This window comes from Mauremys reevesii, linkage group 1 (assembly GCF_016161935.1).
Source record: "Mauremys reevesii isolate NIE-2019 linkage group 1, ASM1616193v1, whole genome shotgun sequence".
NCBI classification, from domain to species: domain Eukaryota; kingdom Metazoa; phylum Chordata; order Testudines; family Geoemydidae; genus Mauremys; species Mauremys reevesii.
The window spans coordinates 87,095,445-87,120,265 of NC_052623.1; the positions used below are offsets into that span (position 1 = coordinate 87,095,445).

Sequence of the window (24,821 nt, forward strand, 5' to 3'; positions counted from 1 at the left end):
TCTTTCAGCAGCACCTAACAGTGAAAGAGAGCACCTCTGGAGTGTTGGCAGGAATTATAGCTACTCTCCCCTAATGTAAACCCCAAGGGATGATGGTGATGGCACCTCCTTTCCTTTGTGACTATGCGCTGGGGCAGAAGTTGGTCCAGTAAAAGATATTACCTCACCCATCTTGTTTCTCTGGGGCAGAATAGGCTTTGTATACTCCAGGAGGTGTAATTTCCCTGGACAGGGTTCCCAAATCTGACTCCCTCAAGTGTAACCGTTTCCAAGCTGATCAAACCTTTTGGGATTACTTTAAACCCTCATCACACTGCCTTTCTTAAAAGAGTTTATTCTGAATGGGAGTCACCCCATGAAAGGACTTTGATATGGGCTGAAACTAAATCAGTTCCAAAGAAATGCAACTGGAAATATACTAATTGAAAATCTTACCAAGCAAGCAATACAGACTGCTATTCTCTTGGGCTGTCCCCGCCCCCAGCTAAAGTGAACCAGACTTTCTGTACATTTAACCCTTGCACTGCAGCATTGCTCTTATGGTAACATTCATAAAACAGATATGTTAAATCTTCTGTGAATATTGTTTCCATTCAGACACCTCATTTTAACTTGGCCAGCCAACTAGAGGCTGGGTTTTTTTGTTTTGTTTGGCTTAACCAGAGTCTGAGATGTGGAGTTGTTATAGCTGTTTGTTAGCTGGGATACAAATTAAGGCTGCTTAAATGTTTTCTGCTTCCTGAGTCCCATTGAGGTGATGGCGTTCAGATTAAATTTTCATGTTGGTTCTCATTTTTACATGTTCCATATGGTATTTTTTGTAGGCACATGAGTATTGAATACAAGGTTAAGTGTTGTTTGCTTTTGTAAAAGCACTTGTTCAGAAACTAGTATGGCATTTGTGATTTACTGAGATATTATGGCAACTAAGAACATTCATACCAATATTACTCTCCTCAGGATTTTTTTTTTAAGTGAATTAGATAAAAACAGCCCATAAGTAAAGAAAACGCCATTTCTACTGGAGCTGAAAGACTGGAGAAAGCCTATACCTTCATTTGAGTAGAACAACCCCTCCATATTCAGTGAGGACAGGATGATTTGCATAGTCATAGATCGGCTGGCCCCACCCAGGATGCTTGGGCTAACCCCTTAAGCACAGCTAATACGAGGGCTGGCTTTATGACTCACGGGATCCAATTAGAATACTCAGCGGCGGGGCGTTCGCTCCAGGTTTTCCATGGCACCCAAGGACCCCCCGCCGCCGAAATGCCACCGGAGACCCCCGGAGCAGACCCCTGGCACCGAAATGCCGCTGAAGACCCCCGGAGTGGGGCCCCCTTAGGCGTGGGGCCCAATTCCGGGGAATCGGGTGAATCAGCTTAAAGCCAGCTCTGCTAATACACCCATGGTACATCCCAAAATTCTTCAGTCTCTTCTTATACATTGAAACTGCTGTCAGAGCACCTTTGCAGGGTCAGGTTTTGCCCTAATGAGTTTGTTTGAACTTAATAGTTTGGTAGGACTTTACATTCTATAAAAATAGATTTTAAAGAGCATTTACCTAGCTGAGGCAGGGTTAAAGTCAAAAGCTAGCGCAATTATATAACCAGAGTTTGGTGATCTTTTGATTTCTTGTGCTCAGGAGTTCCACTCATGAACTGTATTGTTGTTTGTTTAAAAAAAATAGGTAAACTGGAGATTACAGCCTTGAGTGCTGTCCATTCTGCACCTATCTTAAAGAATTAAATGCAATATTTTTCTGGACTTCATTAAGTTCTAAAATAAAAAATCCACTTTTTAAATTTCATCCATATATGTTTGTTCACCAAGCGTGAATGTACGTATACCTAGTTTAAAATATCTAGTACGCACTCACATGGGCAAGCAGGGACCGCATTAAGATCTTGCCTTACATATCTGTTACTTTTAAAGCCCAATGTTATTACTGATGGTGATTAGGATTTCTTGCTAATGAAACAAAGATGGGGAAAGAACACATTTGATAATATGAATGTATTTCTTGCTCTTTCATGTTGCATATAGATTTCGTTGTTGGTGTAGCTGCGTGTGGGGGTCATGAAGAGGTGTGGTCTGGTGGCTTGAGCACCAAACTAGGCATTCGGAGCATTCAAGTTCTAATTCCAGCTTTGACACCAACTCCCTTGCTAGCCACAGGCAAGTTACGACGTCTCTATTTCAATTTCTCCAGGTCTAAATAACTACCTGTTTTGCAGGGCTGTTCTGAGGATGTTAGTTAATGTGTGTGCTGTGTTTTATCCATGAAAAGCACTATATGTACAGTATATATGCTAAATGTTAGTAAAATACAGATAGCATCAAAGTATCTTACATTTAAAACTATTTGAAATATGTTTAATAGAACATGCCTTACTCCAGATCCTCTCTAAAGAGCACTGCAGCTTTAAGGGTATCATTCCAGATCCACATCACACCCACATATTTGTCCTCTCTTTACACAGCAAGTGCCAAGCAGTGACATCTACTATAGTCTCTAGGACACGCTGGTCTCAGCCACAGAGTTTAAAAAAAAAAAAGGAGGGGGGAGAGAAGGGGAAGAGAGAGCAGAGCACGAATCTTGTTATGTTCCAAAGGATGAGTCACTTCCTAGCCATAATTCTGAGAAGCTTATTTATTGCAGTTTTACTGATAGGAAACCTAGCTCCATTTCTCAGCAGAGTTTCAGGACCCAGCCTCCCTCCTGGCTGTCCATTAATCATGAGGGACTGTTCCAAAGTGTACACAGAGTGGGAGTTCTGCCTGTGAGTGGCCTTTAGCTGTCTCCAGTTCAATGAAATTACCTTGTGTGAAGACTTGTTTTATGAGAGATTGGTTTATTTGTAACTAAACTACTTCCTCTGTTATTTGATAAGCTCAAATATTTGCTACTGATAGTCGTAGAGTGTCACATTTATTATCCTGTTTCAGGCATTGCCTAACTCCTTCGGAACAGGCTTCTTTTAACCCCTTGGAAGACAGCAGCACAGGGCCGGAGCTTCCATTTAGGCAGCCTAGGCGGTTGCCTAGGGCACCAGGATTTGGGGTGGGGGCGGCATTTTGCCACCGTTGGCGGCAATTCAGCGGTGGGGGGTCCTTCCGCGCTCCAGGTCTTCGGCGGCAATTCTGCGGCGGGTCCTTCACACGCTCCGGGACCCGCCGCCAAAGTGCCCCAAAGACTGGGGGCGCGGAAAGACACCCCCCCGCCACAGAATTGCTGCCAACGACCGGGAGCGCGGAAGGACCCCCGCCTAGGGTGCCAAAAACCCTGGCGCCACTCCTGCAGCAGCAAAAATGCTGGAAACACTTGCGTATTCCAGTTATTCATGCTCTAATATGACAATTTGTTTAAATTCATTTAGCAAGAATATGTGGCACAGAGAGGTGATTTATACATTTAATTTATAAATCCTCAGCCATGTGACCCACGGATATAATTCTGTCCAGGGGGGGTTCTGAAGACATTTTGAGGAGCAAAAGTAGAGCTCACTCTGCGCGTGTGTGTGTGTGTGTGTTACTAGAAATCCATAATGGAATTGAAATGGAACTGTGTGCATATTCCTTTTTATGCTGTAAGGCTATTTAATACAATATGAGAGCTTCTATTTGAAACATAAAGGCAGTGTTGTGCAGTGGATAGGGCACTGACCTAGGTGTCAGGAGACCTGCAGCCAGATCCTCAGAGGTATTTAGGTGCCTAACTCCCATTGTTTTCAATAGGAGACAGATGCTTAAATACCACTGAGGATCTGGGCCTCGGTTCTATTCCCTGTTCTGCTACGGGCCAGCTGTGTGACCTTGAACAAGTTGCTTCACCCCTTCTTCCTCAGTATACCCATCTGATAAACAGTAATAGTCATACTTATGTTCTTTTTTTTTTTTATAAGTGTCATGAGATCTATGAATGAAAATGCACAATGTAAGAGCTAAATAGTACTTTTATTATATCCCATTTATCTTTAGTGCCATATTGTCCCCGGACTTTGTGTGTGTGCAGAAGTCTGGAGTATCCCTGCATTCTCTACGCAAGGGCCATGGGCAAATTTACACCATGTGATTGGGGGAGCACAGAGACTTCACCCTCTATGCTCTGCCAGGAATGCAATATAAACCTGATAGGGCAGGGGTGGGGCTGTGGACTCATATCAGCTCACATCATCCTAAGGGAGCAGACTGAAGTGCCCAGGGACAGCTCAGGGTGTGCATGCCACCTATATGCTACAAAGCTCAGGGACAGCTTGAGACATAATCCCTCCTGGGCCTTCCCCAGGGAGCTGCACCACCCCCAGTGCAAGTCGGGGACCAATACCAAAATCAGTAACTTAATATTCAAAATGTACAGTCTATCAACAATGATGCAGTTTAATGGGATCCCATTGACAGTGGACAGATAAATTTCATTTTGTTGCTTTATGAATGTTTTCAGTGTTTGTTGTAGGATGGTGTTTTACTGTAGTATTTAACTAATACAGAGTGCTCTGTGGAGGACTCTGTTACAAGTTACAAACATCTTAAATGAGATTTTACATTCTATAACACAAGCAGAAGTGTTATTTAATTTAGTAATTTAATTAGGAACTGAGAGGGGAGGGAAGTGTGGTTTTGTCAGACTTATTCCAGACACAAAACCAGATCACAGAGACAAATGAGCTAGAGCAAAATAAAGCTGAAATGTAACCTTTCTATTCTATACGGCAGTAATTTACTAAATAGATTTCCGGTGACTGTCTTTATAAGATATGCCAAACTTACTAGGCTAGTGAAAAATATCTGGGGAAACAATATTGTACCTAGAAGGGAATCTAAGGAGTTTGTGACTGGTTTGCAGTATGCGAACAGCTCAGTACATTTGATTTTCACAGGTTACAATGGGCCAAATCCTGTCCTCAGCTCAGTGCAGCAAACCCAATTGGAAGTTACTGGGACTGTTCGTGTTAATAAAGGCAACAGGGGACTGGCCATTTGGAAACAGTGAGCACCTTTTTGTCAGAAATATACAGCATGTGGGAATTTGGATTTTTGCAAGAAAAAAAATGAGAAGAAATCTTGGAGAAAGCTGTTTTCTCATGAGATGATGATGTTCTGAATGCGATAGTGCCCCATCTACATTTTAGGACTGGTTGCTCACATTTTCTATACTTGCATATAAATACAATCACCATTTTTGAAAATTCATGGGACTTTAAATGCTGAATGGTTTGGGTTTTGCTGGCGCTTCATTTTCATTCAAATTTCAGTGCAATTATTGTTGTTGACTGATTTAGAAAGCATTGGTTAAAAACAAAAACTACATTATGACTGCGTGAAAGATTGCAAAGGGCAGGATTTTCAGAAGTGCTCAGTGTTGACCTAACACTGCTGCTGTTTAAGTTGGTAGGAGTTTTACCACTATGTTCCCTGGGACCAGAGTTAAGCCAATGCTGACCATTTTTTGAAAATCCCACTTTGTATTTTTTTAAGTAACCTGGCAAGTGAAGGAGATAGTGGGTGTGCCCCAGTACAGCTGGGAGCAAGCTTCTAAGCCCAGTGAGGCAGACTTATGCTAGTATACTAGAAATAGTTGTATGGATGGTGATTGGTGCCAGCAGAAGTTTGGGCTAGCCACCCAAGCTTGGACCCAGGAGATAGGATGGCTAACCTCAGCATCTGCCAATGCTGCAACATCCACACAGCTATTTCTAGCGTGCCAATACGAGCCTCGCTACCACAGGTCTGCCTACCCAGGCTAGAAGTTGGCTCCCACCTGCAGTTTAGACATACCCAGTATCCTATACTGCTCAACATCAGGTGGTAAAATTCTTCTTGACTTAAATAATTGAATGGTCATCATGCATATAGTAGTTCAGCCATGATGTATCCTTTAGTTTACTGTACATTATAGAAACAGTATTTCTTACAGTTATATTATTCGTGGTAAAATTCTGGCCCAACTCATGAACAACATTGGTAGACCTAGAAGGCACAGAAAACAAAACATTATTTGAAATTTGCATGGCATCATCTTCCTACAAATTCAAATCTATCAGTGTTTCCAAAATCTTTATACAGAATGAAGGGTGTAACACCATATCATATTTGACTATTAAGAGGGTTGTTTCCCAGTCAGGTAAAAACATCTAGGAGCCTCATGCAGCACATCTCTAATTACTGAGTTTGTTTTCTGTTCAGATCTTTCATCCAGTCAGAATAGTTTTGGAGACCAATAATAATGAAGTGGAGCTAAATTGGTTGTTTTGAAGAACTTGTTCTGTTATGTTACTTTCATTTCTCCAAGAGAACATATATCCATCATTGTTCATAACAGCAAACTAGAAATCTTTTGCTGCTAAAGTCTTTGGGGAGATCAGCTGTTTTTGCCACAAGCACTTCTGTAGTACCCTCCATGTACCCATAATAGTAGCAGTTCTAATGAAAGAAATAGTACAAATCAGTCATTTATTTGTTGTTAATACCGCTGGTCAAAATATGGGAAACTTTTTTCTGTCCATATGAAAAAATTTTGTCCAGCTCTAACTGTAAGTAGGGGGAGAAAAAAAAACCCAAACCATGGGAAATATTTGGAGACAAACCCTCCTTCTATTCCAGGTGAGAACTATAGTGCAGGGATCGGCAACCTTTGGCACACAGCCCACCAGGGTAAGCCCCCTGGCAGGCCGGGCCGGTTTGTTTACCTGCTGCGTCCGCAGGTTTGGGTAATTGCGACTCCCACTGGCCACAGTTCGCCGTCCCTGGCCAATGGGAGCGGCAGGAAGCCTCGGCCAGCACATCCCTCGCCCGTCTCACTTCCCGCAGCCCCCATTGGCCTGGGACGGCGAACCGTGGCCAGTGGGAGCTGCAGTTGGCCGAACCTGTGGACGCGGCAGGTAAACAAACTGGCCCAGCCCACCAGGGTGCTTACCCTGGTGAGCCGCGTGCCAAAGGTTGCCGATTCTTGCATAGTGCTTTCCTTCAACTTGAATGAAACCGCACGTTTTTTCCATAGAGTAGGGTGAGGAGTGTTCTCACTTCACTTCCTTTATGCTAGCTGCCTTAGAACTATTATTTTGTAGAAAGAAAATGTGCCTAGCATCAGCACAGAAACCCTCAGCCTGGGATGGCAGAGACTCGTACCCCATTATGCTAATCACCCACGGTTCCTTTCAGCTACCAATGCCACCTGACAGTTCAGGGTCTCAGACCAAGCCTCCATTCCCAGCAGCAGGAGCTTGCTTAGGTCACAAGTCCCATCTCTTGTCCCTAATCTCAAGTAATGAAAGACACTCTGGGATTAGTAGGACCCAGTCTCCCATGCCGCTGTTATCTGCCCTGTTCCTTTGTACACCTGTGGTGCAAGCTGCTAGGAGACTGTTACTTGGTCCTAAGGTCCTGTCCATGGCAAAAGCCCCTCCCTCTAAAATATGAGCTGATCATAAATTGTTGGAGCCCACTCAGAGCTCTTTTACCATGTCATAGTTATTTTAATATTTGCAAAACTCTGTTCAGTTATCTTCCTTCTCTGTTATAAAAAATGCCACATTAATGATTAATATTATGCCAAAGATTATTCATTTAGATCTTGATTATTCACTCAGCTTTGCTACCATTCCAAGATTATTGGGTTTGGAGTAGAAGGGGAGGAGAATTCAGTTTTAATCTCTTTGCACATGTACTACAGTGCTGTGTGTTATGCTGACATTTATTTCTGCTAAAAAATTCTTGAATGATGTTGAGAGAGATTTTCAGCAACCTGACACTGCAAGTGTTCCGCCAAAACCAGGAGTCACAATTTACAGGTCCTATGTGGCTCTGATTGCATTGCAACCTAAAATAAATACCATAAACCAAATGAAAAGGAAAAGTATGATGGGCTGATGATCACTGCCAGGAATCACAGGGGGAAAGGGGGATAAAGAAAAGGGGGAAATCTAAAGGTGTGTGTGATCTAAAACAATAACTGAAGCATAATGTTCATTCTTAAAAGAAGCTTTAAGATCAGGATATTTTTAAAGACTAGTCATATTTTCTCATCTATTTAATACATATATTAAACTGGAATAGAAAATAACCTGGAGGAAGTACTGGAGGCCAAATTTTGCTCACAGATGCAAATAGAGAAGTTTCATTAACGTCAGTGGGAGTCGTACACATGCATTCATGAACCAAATTTCACCCGTAATCAACATGCTTTTATTTGCATCCTAACTGTGGCAGATTTTGAGATGCAGTATGATTGTGGTATTAGTGACATACATTGTCACTAGCTTTCTACAGTGAAAAATCCCTCTGTCCTTTTAGTACTGTGCAGGCAAAATATACAGAAGCCCCCAAGTGTGACTTGACTCCTTGGAACAGGATAAACTAATTATTTCTAGCTCCATTATTTGTAAGCTGTAAGTGAATATATGGTTGCTTAATAATACCATAGTATTTTCAAATTGCATCTGAACTCTTCTTCATGTAGGTTAAGGAAAAAAATATTCCACTAACACTGTTAGGGCCTGCTGCTTCTTCTATTTAAGTCAATGGGAATTCTGCCACTGACTTAAGTGTGAGTAGGATCAGGCCCTTAGTGTTGTGTATTTATCTATGCCAAAAGACACACAGACACAGAGAGGAGACTGTTCAATGGTTGCCGCTTTATTCAGTAAGCTCACTGCTTGCTGGCAGTACAGCATTTCTAATGTAGCAAAATATTACAGCGTTAAGGATTGCTTTTGGCACTACTCAAACCATAGCATGATTCAAAACAGTTAGGGTTATGTTTTCAAAGAGGTAGAGAAGTTTTAGCAGTTGGACTGAAAAGTCAGTTGGTATTGCCAGACTTAAAGCCTACATAGCTCTCATTAGGAAGTTGTATCATTATCCTTATAAATTGAGGCCTTGTGGCTAGGGCATTGAACTGGGATCCTGGAGATCTGGGGTCAGCTCCAGGGCTTTGATACAAACTTCCTGTTTGACCTTGGGCAAGTCACTTTCACTTCTCTCTGCCTCAGTTTTCCAATGTGTAAAATGGAGACAACAGTTATTCCTTTCTCCCACCCTTTGTTCTGGCTGCTTAGATTGTAAGCTCTTCATGGCAGGGACTGTCTTACTGTGTGTATGTGCAGTTGCTAGCACAATGGGACGTCAGTTTTGACTGGGATAGACGCTACAACAATAAAAAATAATACATTCAAGTAAAATTGCCCTTTAATTTTTGAATGTTTCAAACTTTCAGATAGCTTAGTTTTAATTATTATCTGGTTTAAATTTTAGAAACCAGCAAACAGCTCTTTTCGAAGGAATGTTATTTATTTGTATTACATTAGTGCCTGAAATACACAGTCAAGATTTATGTTAGGAACCTGTAAAAACACATGAGAGTTCCTGCCCTAGAAAACCATTGAAGGGCCTGATCCTGAAAGTGTAATGCACTGTTGAGTGTTTTACAAATTTTCCTCTGTGCCAATCTACTCATGCTTTTAGCTCTGGAGATCCTTTGTTCATTCCTCTGTGCGCCTGCCAAGATGGCAGTTGTCACATGAACACGCTTGCCCAACTCAGTCCAGGCAGGGCCATCTTGGGCCCCTGGGCAGGAGAGGACCCAGGCAGGGTTGGAGAGGCCGACTCGACTGGATAAGATGTAGCCCATGCCAGGTGGGGTTGCCTCAGCCCCACTTATTCTGCAGGAAAGGAGGCAGGTAGGATTGGAAAAGAACTGTCTCCATGGCAAGCAGCCTGCCTCCCCTTTCTCCATGATGGGGATGAAGCTAGAAGCACGCTGGACACAACACAGATGTGCCCAACACCAGAGTGCAGTAAGGGACCTGTGGACCCAGCCCCCGCCCCCTGCTGCCATCTCTCTAACAGGCCTCCTAGTGGTTCCCTACTTCTATCCCAGGCTGAGACCACCAGAGGAAACAAGGACCTGCCTGGTGCACGTGGCTCCTATGCAATAGATGGGGTTAGAACGTCTGGGGAGCCAATTCTTGAGCTACAGGTCAGCACCTTTCTTGAGAGACCCAGCAGGGGCTGATGTGGGACAGGGAGACAATAAGCCCCTTTGAGGACAGGGAGATCACTAGCCACTCAAAATAATAGAGGATAGGGTCATTCAGGCAGCGTACGGAGTACTGTGAAACTATGCGTAGGAGGTCTGCAGCTGTCCTCGGCAAGCTGCATCTCCCGGGGAAGAGACAATGGGGATTTCCTGACAGGCCCACAAGACTGAGAAAGTATTGGGCTTTCCTCAGCAGCTGCCTCTGTGGGTTGCCACCACCAGACTACTGGGCTGTTGTTCCCAGCTATCACTGTGGGTCACCACATCCCAGGAACAATCTGTATAATGAGGGTGCTAAGAGCCATTGAACCAAACTGTAAACCCTGTATATGATGGAAACCCCTTCAAGCCAGCACCCCTAGTTCTAGCACAGCGGTCGGCAACCTCTGGCATGCGGCTCGCCAGGGTAAGAACCCTGGCGGGCCGGGCCAGTTTCTTTGCCTGCTGCGTTGGCAGGTTCGGCCAATTGTGGCTCCCACTGGCCGTGGTTCGCCATCCCAGGCCAATAGGGGTGGCGGGAAGCTGAGGCCAGCACATCCCTCTCCGCTTCCCGCTGCCCCCATTGTCCAGGCATGGCGAACCGCGGCCAGTGGGAGCCACGATTGGCTGAACCTGCCGATGTGGCAGGCAAACAAACTGGCCCCGCCCACCAGAGTGCTTACCCTGGCGAGCCGCATGCCATAGGTTGCCGACCCCTGTTCTAGCACCTATTCCACATCCTAATGTCCAGGTTATTGGTCCCAGTTTCTGCTGCTGCCATGCCTACCAACACCTCCAACTCCTCTCCCGCCCCCCCTCCCCCGTCCAAGTTAACCAAGGAGTGATGAGAGGGACAATAGCCCAGATGTAGAAGAATAAGCAGGCAATAAGGGGCATATTGGCCAACAATTTCTTTCTTTCTAGCCTCCCCCCATTGGAACATGATGTTTATGACTCTCCATATCATTTTCCAAGTAATTAATGAAAATATTGAATAGTACCAGGCCCAGGACTGACCTCCATGGGACCTCACTTGATATGCCCTCCCCCACCCCCCCAGATTGACAGTGAACCATTGATAACTACTCTTTGAATATAGTCTTTCAACCAGTTGTGCACCCACTTTATGGTAATTTCATCTGACCATGTTTCTCTAATTTGTTTATGAGAATGTCATATGGCATTGTGTCAAAAGCCCTACTAAAATCAAGATATATCCTGTGTACTGCTTCACCCTCCGCCCCCATCCGCTAGGCCAATAACCCTGCCAAAGAAGCAAATTAAGTTGGTTTGGCATGATTTCTTCTTGATAAATCTATGCTGGTTATTCCTTAACCCTATTTTTTGCTAGGTGCTTACAAGTTGATTTTTTTAATTTGTTCCAGTATCTTTCTAGGTATTGAAGTTAGGCTGACTGATATATAATTCCTCAGATCCTCTTTGTTCCCCTGTTCAAAGATAGGTACTATGTTTGCCCTTCTCCAGTCCTCTGACCTCACCTGCCCTCAATGAGTTCTTGAAGATAATTACTAATGGTTGCAAGACTGCTTTAGCTAGTTCCTTAAGTACCCTTGAATGAATTTCAGCAGGCCCTGCTGACTTAAATCCATTTAATTTATCTAAATATTCTTTAACCTGTTCTTTCCCTGTCTTGGCTTGTGTTTCTTCCCCCTTGTTGGTAGTATTAACTGTTCTAAATCAGGGGTCGGCAACCTCTGGCACACGGCTCGCCAGGGTAAGCACCCTGGTGGGCTGGGAGAGTTTGTTTACCTGCCACGTTGGCAGGTTCAGCGGACCGCGGCTCCCACTGGGAAGTGCCGCGGGCCGAGGAATGTGCTGGCCACTGTTTCCCACCACCCCCATTGGCCTGGGATGGCGAACCGTGGCCAGTGGGAGCTGCAGTCCGCCGAACCTGCTGACCTGGCAGATAAACAAGCGGCCAGGCCCGCCAGGGTGCTTACCCTCACGAGCCATGTGCCAGAGGTTGCCCACCCCTGTTCTAAATATCCGGTCACTATTGACTTTTTTTAGTGATTGTGGGATACAGATCTGTTTCACACAGGTATATGGGGTATTGGTCCTTGAGATCAGATGCTCAGGCAAATCAATTTCTAGCTCTCTTAGTGGTACACTTAGGATGCTTTATGGAAGGCTTTTAAAAGTCACTGAAAAAGTTGACTTACAATCGTAGCTTCTGCCATACATTATAGAAAGGAGTACAGGTTATACAGTAGAACCTCAAAGATACAAACATGGGAGTTATGGACTGATTGGTCAACCAGACACCAGGTGAAACAGGAAGTAACCAATCAGGCAGCAGCAGAGACCAACAGAAAAAAAAGCAAGTACTGTACTGTGCCTGTATTGCATCTTAAAGGTAGGCACATCTGGGCTACCTGTCCCCACCCTGCCATTTCCACCCCTACACGCGCGGTAGCCACTTACAGTAAGACACTGGGGCTGCTAGCCCAGGGTAGCCAGTATAGCAGGAGCAGTGCTGAGGTGTGCACTGCTTTCACCCCTACTGCCTCCTCTGGCTGGGAGCGGGGTCACATGCTGTTTTTACTTACACACACACACACACACACACACACCCTCTCCCTGCTGAGGGGTGGGACGACAAACTTGTAAACTCATGTTGGGACTGAGTAGGGAGCTCACCTGCTGCTGAAGCCTGGTCTGGAGAGTCAGCTGCTGGATCTGGAGCCCAAACTGCTCTTTGTTCACAATTATGAACATGTCAGAGTTACAGACAACCTCAATTCCTGATGTGTCTGTAACTCTGAGGTTCTCCTGTATGGCAAATTGAACCAGTCCCCGAAGTACAAGTAGCAGCTAGAACAAATGTGTGATATTGAAATGAGGTCAATAGCTTCCCTCAGAGCTATCTGAATGACTCTTAACCAGCCCTATCTGAGGTTAGACCCATGACTGGTGCTAGGCTCTTTCAGTCTGGGAGCAAATGGCTACTCACAGCTTTTGTCAAAATTAGGTCACTGGACACTGTTCAGAGAGGGCATACTATGGAGCTGTGGGAACAGTTTTTTTTCCATTGTCAAATACTGTCAGGGAAATGCCAGGACATGAATTATAGAAATATAGGGCTGCAAGGGACTAAACAAAGTTATTGAGTCCACCCCTTTTGAGTTCCTCCAGGAGGGCATTAATGTGGAATAAGAATATCCAAGCAAAACAGTCATACCTTTGTAGTATAATGTTCTTGGCATGTTCAAGAAAAGGATGTGTTGTAAACACCCCACTTTTAAATGCTTCCTGAAGGCAAAAAAGCCCCACAGTCTTAGAACATGACCCGGGAGCCACTGCTGCTCCATATAGTAGCAACACTATCTTGCAGAACATGTCATTCTACTTCCTTTCTATTAAAGTAGACTTCCCAGTGGTTTCAATCTCAATCAGATGAGTGCCTGAAGTTGGGAGCTTTTTCTGACACCCGGTATTGTACTTTTTAATTCAAATAATCCTCACAACTTTCATAGCATTCATTACCAAAATAGATTAAATTAGTATTCTTACCTTCTGTGAAGTATCAAAGTCCAGGACTGAGGAGCACTAACAATCTCAAGGTAGAGAAATAATATGTTCTGTATTGATACCTGCTAGATGGCCCTCTATACATATATTCATCATATTCTATATTATTGGTCATCCAGTGCCAGTGCCATTTTTGGCAAAAGTCTTCTCCATGCCATGGTGCCACAGGAGGATGTAGGGTGGATGTCCATATTTAAAGGGTGATTTTGCTTCTCAGCCCAGAGACAGATGGATCATCCAGAATAGAGAGGAAAATTGACATCCAAAATTGGGTTTGGTTCATTAGGGGGAATTTCTCATGCTTTGCAGTTGCAGCAGTTGTGCTTTTTACTCAAAGTATATTTAACATGATGTGTAATTTTAAAGAAGTAGAATTGAATTACGGAAAGTTGTCTCAACTGAAGGGAATTTCAGGAAACAGGGTATTCCCCTGCTGCCAGTGACTGACAGGACTGATTCTGCTCCCAAATTGCAAGTAGGCTGAAGTATATGTTTAATGGACCTATGGACCTTATTACTCAAAGAAAGGACATTTTCAGGAAAGCACAGGTTTATTTATTTATTTATTTTTGCTGGTCCAAAATTTCATCTGGAAAAATGTAGGCAAATTTGACCCATCTAGTCTATCTCACTGACTATATAGCATTCTTCCCTATTGTATATTTGCTAGTGTTTTTTGTCTCATTTTAATTTTCCCAGACAATGTTGATGCCATCACTTCCTTTGGATGACTAATGCAGAACAGAACATATCTCTCTCAAGATACTTCCCTGATATTCAACCTAAACTTTCCCTTTTATCTTAGTACCCCTAGTCATAACCCCTTTCTTAAATAATTCACTTCACTCCTCAGTGTTTCCACCCTTCAAATATTTGTACACTTATGTGTCCATATTTAAGAGTCCTGGCTCTGGAGGCAAGATTTTCTGGTTTTGCTGCAGAAATTCAGTAAAGCAAAAACTGGCAGCTTTGCACAGATCTGTACATGTACAGTACTGTAGATGTTCTGTGGTGTATCCGTAGGTTATGCCTAGTACAATCATAATTTGCACAGCATGTTCATTGCTTTTGACACTTACATATCCACTATTCCTTACATACTGTTTATCTAACCTACCTAGTAAAACTCTGACAAACAGCTATGTTGCTTGTTATCAACACTGCAAATTTACTGGGATGCTTTAGAAAATTCAGTTAGTTGCAAAATCATAGCTATAAATTAGCAGTTTCTGGTATTTTATTTTTTGTGATTTTTTTTTCACTATTTTTATACAAAATGGCTTATTGGGTGTGAGCATGAGGGGCGAGAGTCTATTTTTAACAGGTGTTGTTTTTAATTTTCACCCAATTATATTTTTTAAATGGTGCCCCTCAAAAGCCCCAAACGCCTGAGGCTGAACTCCCAGTGACTGTGGAGAGCTTTAGAGCCCACTGGCCCACTCACATTAGGGTGTTTGGAATTTATATTTTATACAACCCTGATCTCAGGCTACACTAACTAAAAAATAAAAATAAGATACGCAGCTCGCCTTCAGAAACGCGGAATAAGAAGCTGAAGTATATATATCATATATCCTACTTACCTCACGGCCTGATCGATGTCCGATCGATGCCTCCGCTCGCGCGCGCGCCGCGCGCCCGTGTGGAGTGTGTGGAGTTGGAAAGCGGAGAAGAGCGTTCGGGGATATATCGCGATGAGATGAGCGATATATATCGATCCTGAAAAAAATGATCGCTACTACCGATACGGCGGGTAGTGTAGACGTAGCCCCAGATTTTTATTTGGTGGGGTTTCATCTGACTAGTATCAGGTTTGGACTAAAACAGAAGACCCTAAATATGCAGCATTGTTAATGTGGAGCGTTGCTGTACATGCTTTACCCAAAGATGTAAATACATTATCGATGGTAGAGTTATTCAGATATATCTAGGCCCATACACCTAGGGAATAGTTCTGTAGAATTTAATAAAGATTGATAAAGGTTTTTTAGACCAATTTCTGGACTTGTATAAAGGGTTTTAGAGTAGTTGCTATAAACCTCTATTGGTTTCGTCCCTATTAAATTCCATAGACTTCTTGGGCAAGTGCATGTTCCCCTTCTGGGTGAAAAGGGAAACACTGAACATTACCTGAAAAGATCTGTGGGATTAGGAGAGGTGCTAGTCTGATGCCTGCCACATATTTTCCTGTTTTGTACATATGCCAGAGTTGAGAGCATTGTTTAGATGGGTATTATTATTTTTACATTGCCCAATAATTTAAATCAGGAATCCCTCTTCCAGCTGTATGGATCACCAGCCAGACACAAACAGAGGCTCTCTTTTTATTATCCTGTTCAGTTCTTTCCTAAGTATGGACAACCCAGGAAGGCTCAGTCATGCTTCATTGACTTCCAGCCAGTGTCTGTGCTTGGAGAGTCTCTGACATGTGCAGAGTTCTGCAGAGGGGATGTAGGTAGCTAAGGAGTGTATCTGTGTTTGCACATGGAAATGGAAACATCAGGCACAACCATATCTCCATTCTACCTGCCCCCACCACGGGTAGTCCACAACTTTGTTCCACTTGGCATCTACCAGCCCCGAATTCAGCAAAGCATTTAAGCACATGTTGAAGTCCATCCTTATTCGGTAAAGCATTTATAGCAAAGGGACTTAAGCAAATGCTTAAACTTAAGTTCATGCTTAAGTGCTATGCTGAATAGGGATAGACTGTTGAGGAGGAAAGCAGGGAACATAAGGGGCAGAGTATATATGCAATCAGTAACTGAAATGTCCAGGGTAAAATGTGCTATACATATAAATAAGAACATAAGAACGGCCGTACTGGGTCAGACCAAAGGTCCATCCAGCCCAGTATCCTGTCTACCGACAGTGGCCAATGCCAGGTGCCCCAGAGGGTTGAACTTAACAGGTAATGATCAAGTGATCTCTCTCCTGCCATCCATCTCTATCTTCTGACAAACGGAGGCTAGGGACACCATTCCTTACCCATCCTGGCTAATAGCCATTAATGGACTTAACCTCCATGAATTTATCCAGTTCTCTTTTAAATGCTGTTATAGTCCTAGCCTTGACAACCTCCTCAGGCAAGGAGTCCCACAAGTTGACTGTGTGCTGTGTGAAGAACTTCCTTTTATTTGTTTTAAACCTACTGCCCATTAATTTCATTTGGTGGCCCCTAGTTCTTGTATTATAGGAATAAGTATATAACTTTTCCTTATCTACTTTCTCCACATCACCCATGATTTTATATACCTCTGTCATATCCCTCCTTAGTCTCCTCTTTTACAAGCAGAAAAGTCCTAGCCTCTTTAATCTCTCCTCATATGGGACCTGTTCCAAACCCCTAATCATTTTAGTTGCCCTTCTCTGAACCTTTCTAGTGCCAGTATATCTTTTTTGAGATGAGGAGACCACATCTGTATGCAGTATTCAAGATGTGGGCGTACCATTGATTTATATAAGAGAGGTGAAAACATTATCTATTCTCTCTTATTCTCTGTCCCCCTTTTAATGATTCCTAACATCCTCTTTGCTTTTTTGACCGCCTCTGCACACTGCGTGGACATCTTCAGAGAACTATCCATGATGACTCCAAGATCTTTTTCCTGATTCGTTATAGCTAAATTAGCCCCCATCATATTGTATGCATAGTTGGGGTTATTTTTTCCAATGTGCATTACTTTACATTTATCCACATTAAATTTCATGTGCCATTTTGTTGTCCAATCACTTAGTTTTGTGAGATCTTTTGAAGTTCTTCACAGTCTGCTTTGGTCTTAGCTATCTTGAGCAGTATAGTATCCTCTGCAAACTTTGCAACCTCACTATTTACCCCTTTCTCCAGATCGTTTGTAAGAAGATTAGCATTTTGTTTGAAAGGAGAAAACAAAACACAATGGAAAACAAGTTGCCTCTGCTGTAATTTGTTTTTGCCTTCAAATTACCTTGTGTTTCATGGATTCATGGATTACTTTCACTTTGTGAATCAGGATATTTTTCTTCTTTTACGTAAAGACTGGTACTTGTATCAATTAACCTTCTCTGACCACAATGATCCCTCTATTTCTTGCTATAAGAAAGGAAAAATTCTGAAGTGTGACTCATCTCAGTCAGAACTCAGATGGTACATACATTATGCTAGGTGTCTCTCAGCAGTCCATATGCTGAACTGCCAAATATCTCAAGAGGGAATCATCACAACTTCCTCAAAGATACAGAGGAAAGTTAAACTTACTAGATATGTGTTCACAAAGACACAAGGCTTTGGTTAAAAAAGAAACCTGCAGACTGTAATTTCAGGTGCAAAAGGAAAAGCTGTAAATGTAATTATTTCAGTATAGGCTAAAATACTCTTTCAAGAGCATACAACATTTACTCTCAACAACCCCCTCAACAACCTCCCACATCCACCCCCCAAACATGCTAAACGAAATGACACCTTCTGTAATCCCATTGCCTTCAGTGAGATTGCACATGCTGTCAATCAGTGCACCATTTGGCCCCATATGAATTGCCATACTTAATCAGACCCAGTAGTCCATCAAGTCCAGTATCCGGTCTCAGACGGAAGCCAGTATTCACGTCAAAAGAATGTGCAATAAATCTTGCAGAGGACAATTATGGAATAACCTGCCCACAGAAAAAATTTCTTCTTAATCCCTACTAGTTGCAGGTTGGTTTATGCCCTGAAGCATTACAGTTTATATCCCATTCAAAAGTATCTTCTTATAATTCTGGATGTTCTTGCTATCCATATACATTTCCAGTCCTTTTCTGAACCCTGCTAAGATCTTGGTTTCAATAATCTCTCTTAGCAATAAATTCCACAGGTTAATTATGTGTTGTGTGAATGTTTTCTCTTTTATCAGTTTTAAATTTAGTTTCATGTAATGTCCCCTTGTTCTTGTGTTATCAGAAAAAGTGAATAGAAATGACTGACCTAATTTTTCTCTGCCACACATTATCTTATGTACCTTTATCATGTTCCCTTTCATTCACCTCCTTTCTAAGGTAAACAGTTCTAATCTTCGGTCTTTTTTTTTCTTTTAAGATTAGTATTGTTCTTTCAGATTCTGTTTGGACTGTTTGTTGTCCTGGGATTAATTTGTGGCCTGCCTGGATTAAGAGAGGTACGAATATGAGGAATGGAAAATACAAAAGTATGTTGTTCCTTGTATTATTATGAAGAGGGCATCTTCATATTAAATAACTAGTTTCCACTAATTAATGTCGGAATCTGGTACAATTATTACTTTCTGGGGTGTTTGTTGTTTGTTTGTTTGTTTTGGCATCTGTTTCTCTGTGGAACATATCATATAGTCAGGTGTCTGTAGAAACCTGACAGGGGCCAATGGGTTAATGTGTTCTTGATGATGTAATCTCAGCAATGCTCAGGTTTACAATTATACCACCTGGCATCAGGTCCAGCTTTAAGCCGATTCACCCGATTCCCTGGAATTAGGCCCCGTGCTCGTGCTTAGTGGGGCCCTGCTCCAGGGGTCTTCGGTGGCATTTCGGCGGCGGGGGGTCCTCTCCGAGGGTCTTTGGCAGCATTTTGGCGGCGGGGGGTCCTTTTTGGTGCCATGGAAAACCTGGAGCAGATGCCCCACCGCCGAGTATTCTAATTGGGGCCCCGCGGGTCATAATGCCAGCCCTGCCTGGCATCTGCTGCACTGACTTCTAGATAACCATGTCAAATGACACCTACTCATACAATCCAGTCTCAGCTAGCTGGAGGTCAGTACTACATCTGTGTTGTCTATCCTAAACATGCACAAAACCTTTGAGATAATTGTGATGGGTTTCCCGCCCCCAGGGGCCACCTGAAACTGAGGTACCACTGAGCCCCCCAACCCACCAGCCTGGGCTCCCTCTCACAATGTGCTGCTGTGATATGTTGCCAAGCTCTCCAAGCTTGCTCTTTCACCAGTTTACACACAGGTAGGGACACACCCAGCTGCAGTACTTACAGGCTGCTGTGATCAGCTCTGCATGGGGGAGGGTGACTACAGCTAAGGAACTGCCCAGCTACTCAAGAGCACACATTCCTCTGGAGTATAAACCAAAAATTATACCACCTTGCGCTGCACTGAGATTGTACAGCATAAGCTCATGAAATTCGCCCCCTCCCTCAATGTGAAGAGTGAATATACAACAGCTTTTTGCCCCAAGTTATGACTCCCATGAACTGGCTTGTGATAAAGCAAACACAAATTTATTAGCTACAAAAGATAGATTTTAAATGATTGTAAGGGATAGCAAACAGATCAAAGCAGGTTACCTAGCAAAAAACCAAAAATGCAATCTAAGCTTAATATACTAAAGGTATAGGATATAAGTAGAAAATTCTCACCCTAAATGATGATTTAAGCCAGCTGCAGAGATTCTTATGGCCAGCTGCCCTTGCTTGCAGCTTAAAAACCCCAGGTATTCCTTTCGCGGACTAAAAATTCCATCAGCCTGTGTCCAGCCCTTCCCCCCAGTTCAGTCCTTGTTCCTCAAGTGTTTCCAAGAGTCTCTTTGGGACAGGGAGTCAGTGAGGAACCAAGATGATGTCACTCCCCTGCCTTAAATAGCTTTTGCATATGGCGGGACCCCTGTGTCTCCAAGCTTGGTTCCCATGCCAGTCAGTGGAAAAACACTGGCATTCCAAGATAGAGTCCAGTACCAGGTGATCTGGTCACATGCCTTTGTCGTGTCATAGCAGCCATGACTCAGGCTGTTTGTAGTGTCCACAGGAAGGCTCCCCAGTGGGAGATTAGCTTCTTCTAAGACCCTCTGTTATCCCTAATGGTACCTTGACTTGAATGGGCCCTTCCCAGCCAGCCATCTAGGCTGACAGTCTTTTGCCTAGTGGGTGTTTCTGAGGTGTAAACACATTTGTAATAGGAATATTGTCTATGTATCTAACTTCAGATACCAAAATGATACATGTATACAAAGAGGATAATCATATTCAGTAAATCATAACCTTTTCAATGATATCTTACATGACCTACCTTGCATAAAATACATCATAATTATGCCATACTCATATCATAATAATATTATTATAAAGAATATGGGGTGTAATGTCACAATAGTATAAGAGGTTAACGCACATTGATCAGAAGATGCTTTATCTTTCAAATTAGTGTGTCTAAAGATGTTTAAGTTTGTGTTAAACCTCTCATTTTGATAGTTTCACTTAATTACTGAACTGTGTAATCCAAGTTGTCAATAAGGAATTCCAGGTATTGCCAGTGTGAGAGAGAGGGTGCTTGTGGTATGTGTATATGCTGTACTAGAATGGCCCTATTGTCTGACATGAGAGGATCAGAGCTGTGGAAAGATAGGGTTAAACTGCAGCAGCTTGGGTCTACGATTTCTGTACTGTGCTTTCTACACGTTTTGTTTTCGGCCCCCCCTCCCCAATCCCTTAAATATTTTTATTCCCTCCTGCAGGGGCGGCTCTACGTTTTTGGCCGCCCCAAGCAGTCATGCCCGGGAGGTCCAGCCGAGCCGCGGGACGAGCGCCCCCTCCGCAGTCATGCCTGCGGCAGGTCCGGTCGTCCCGGGGCTCCGGTGGACCTCCCGCAGGCATGACTGCGGCAGGTCCGCCGGCCCAGCCTGCCGCCCCCCGGGAAAGGGCCGCCCCACGCGGGTGCTTGCCCCGCTGGGGTCTAGAGCCGGCCCTGCCCTCCAGGTCTGCTGGCAGGTGTTATGAGTTGGAGCCATTTTCAACCCCTTTTTGCCTTTGTACAGTATGGTGTTTGCCCTTCCCACATCACAGCCATTCCTGATATTTAGGGCTATTTTTGTTTAAAGCAGGTATGTAATTTTGCTCATTCTGAATGTTTGTGTTCATTTCAAGCCACACCACTCATCTTATGGGTGTAGTTACCAAGTCCTTGATCCTGCAGTCAGACAAAACCGATCCATGAGGATGGGCTCCTGTACTCAGTGGGGCTCCACATAGATGAATGAGTTCAACAGCATAGATTCAATTGCAGGACTGGAGCCCCAAAGTTCCCACGAACAAATGAACTGTGTGATAACCCATCAGAAAACAGCCGCCATTGGCACTTCTGTGAGCAATTTCAGCAGAGGACAAGGACAAGAAGGCATAGAACTGGACTGACCTCTCACTTTGGAGGTGTTCCTTTTCAGCTCATGATTTAAGCACCTGGGCAGTGTCATGTAGGAAAGCCTGCACGTCCAGTGGCACCTGGCTTTGCTGAGAGGAATTAGAATTTTTTGTTCTGTATTTGCACAGCCCCTAGCACAATGGCGTCCTGGTCCCAAAATGCAAATAATAATCTCCAGGACTTCTCCAGCACAGTGGTTCGTTAACATAGCTTGTACATTAACATAGCCTTTTCTAGTCAATAGATGACAATGTCAGCTATGGGCCAGCTCCTCTGCTGGTGTAAATGCACCCCATCTTCTGACCTCCTTGCTCATCAGGGGATTTGGCCAGAGGCAGGAAAGAGAGACCCCTGCGGTCTTGCCCAATGTGGGGAAGGGGAGCAGCACCCCTTTCCTCCTTGTTAGTCTCATGTATGAGTGGAATTTGGGCAGAGCTTAGTTTCCACCCCCATGTCTTGCAGGGATGTGTGACTTTATATTGCTCCTTCTGGGCACAGGCTAACATATGCCTGTTTTCTTTGCCTCCACCCACCTTTACCTTGGGTTTGTTTTTCCTGTTTCTACCTGCTAAATTTCCCACTTTGTCTGGGTTTCAGCCAATGCCCTTTTAACAGGGTAGGAAGGACTTTTCCCACCTCACACCACCAGTTGCCAATCTGCAGGTTGTTTGGCTAGAGAAGAGGATATTGCACTGTTGATAGGTATTTGTTGCAGGTGTGCAGTGCAGACTAACAGAGGTAGCAGGGGAGCTAGAGTTACTGCTATAATAACGAGCACTGGTCACGTGGGATCTGGCCCGGCCCTTGCTGTATATTGTATGATGAGGGGAGGGTTTCAATATCTGGTGTAGTAAAAAGCACCCTTTATTCCAACCCTGATCCTAGCAGGAAAAAAGAGGTAAGAGAGAATCTTGGGGTCTCTTGTACCTGATCAATTAAGAGGTAGCCTCCTCTTAATTGTTTTGCCTTTTCAGGCATTTGTTTACAAAACACACTGCATTTAGCCTGCTGGGTAGTTTGTGTGCGGAGGAGCTGCCCAAGAAGCTCTTTCTCCCTGAGTTTTGTTATGACTTAGCTAATAAAAGTTGTGCTTTCCATTAAAGGTGAATCTCTGTTTTTTGGTGTTTCATTCACTGCATGTCTAGGCCAACCCACATCGTGTTTCGCTTACTGTGGCATAGGTCACCAGATGGCACTGTTACACATAATCTTACAAGTTCTTTTTCTTAGCATAGAAGCAAGATTTTAGAATCTTGGAAGTAAATACTGTGGTGGTGTTCTTTCTGATTCAGTTTCTTTGGGAGGAGCAGTGGCAGGAGGCAAGGGAATTTGGTCTCTCTAATTTGAGGCAGGATTATTCCTTGGGAATTGGGCACTGGTGTTAAATCTTGAGATCCCTGAAAGAAGGGATTACTTGCATGCTGTTTGTGATCATCTCTGTTCCAGGACTGATATGTGTAAATAAAACAAGCTACATTAAGAATATACTATCCCTTTTAAGGAACAGCCAGGTACTCACAAGCAAAACAGTCTGGAGGTAATCAAGGATAACATGGGGCTGGTCTATTTAAACAGGAAGCTGAGCAGGCAAAAAGGGTTGAGACAAAAGCAAAAAAGGGGTTGAAAATGGCTAGATCTAGAAATGGGAATTAGAAGCCATGCCAGTTGCAAGGGGCAGTCAGTGATCGCTTTCTCTGATACGGTATGTCTACACTGCAGTTGGCACCCACGGCTGGCCCATGCCAGCTGACTTGGCCTCGCAGGCTCAGGCTGCAAGGCTGTTTCATTGCAGAGTAGACTTCTTGGGCTGTAGCCCAAGCCCAGTGCTGGGACCCTCCCATCTCACAGGATCCTAGAGAGCCTGGGCTCCAATTCAAGCATGGAAGTCTTTGTTGCCTTGAAAAAGCCCCACAAGCATGAGTAAGCTGGCATGGACCATCTGCGGGTTTTTAATTGCAGTGTAGAGATACCCATAGGCTCCAGAAGACTAGCCTGACCAGGCAGAGACTTTGTTTAAGGACTTGACGTGCTCTCAGCCTGCATTGTGAAGTAAGGGCCTCTGAACTGTGATTACAAATGCTCTTTCCATGAGACTTTTTAAGTTTGTTTTGGCTCTGTTGGCTCAGGGGTACACATCAATGCCCCAGCTGGGGAAAATAAAGTGGGGTTCACCTGCAATGCCACATCTGATCAGAAGGGGGTGCAGGAAAGGCCCACACTATATTTGCATTGATTTCAACTCCAAGGAAAACTGACCTGCCAAGGCCTTGATATCTGGTATTGCTCAGCAGAGGGATGACACATAGCAGTCTGTGGAACTGTTGATTTATAGCAGCTGAAAATATGGCTAAATATTGTTTGTAGGTGTTGGCATTTGGGCCCTGATCCTATTCAGTTTACTCCCATGAATTGTCCCATTGACTTCAGTGGAATAGTTAATGGGAGCAATGAGATCAGTATTTCGCCCTTTTATATAGGAATATAAATAACAATAATATCCTTTTGGACCAACTCTCCTCTACTACGAAGAGTTATCCACTTCTCCAGCATTTCAAAAACACATGAAAAATTAAAATGGCCTTTTTAAATGTAGAAAAAATATGTTATAATTTTTTGTTGTTGTCGTTGCTGTTGTTTACAGATATTTTTGATACAGTTTTTTTCTGTGCCAAACTGAAAAGTGGCCTGTGTGAAAGCAACAAAATGAAACCCATCTGCTGAACAGGTGAATGTCGTGGAAGTGTTTTCCTTTACCAAAGATAACTGCATGAAAACAATATAAACTTTCTTCGCTTACCCATTTGATTTTTTTTTTCATTTATGAATGTACTCAGGATTTTGTATGTCCATATAAAAGATTAGGCTAAAGAATATTCCCTGTGATTTTTTTTTTAATGAGGAGAAATAAATTATAATGGTTGTAAGTTATAGTTATACAGTTTTATGCATGTTTGTAACTAACAGTCTCTCTGAGAATTATACTTTTGTTTCCATAATCCATAGTTTTCTGTAACTAAGATCATTAACTTTATAACATGAATTCCATATGTTGAAAAGCTTGGCAGAAAATATACTACACTAAATCTAATAGCAAAAAAATTGATATGGTTAATCCATAAGCTTCT

At 43.3% G+C, this 24,821-nt stretch overlaps 1 long non-coding RNA gene across 1 annotated transcript; it reads left to right on the forward strand.

The window, feature by feature from the left end:
* The first annotated feature begins 18,636 nt into the window (after positions 1-18,636).
* Positions 18,637-24,465, forward strand: LOC120397460. The gene is made up of 3 exons (XR_005593813.1): positions 18,637-18,699; positions 21,255-21,379; positions 24,338-24,465. It is a non-coding gene; the product is annotated as an uncharacterized LOC120397460 (long non-coding RNA).
* The last annotated feature ends 356 nt before the right edge of the window (positions 24,466-24,821 follow it).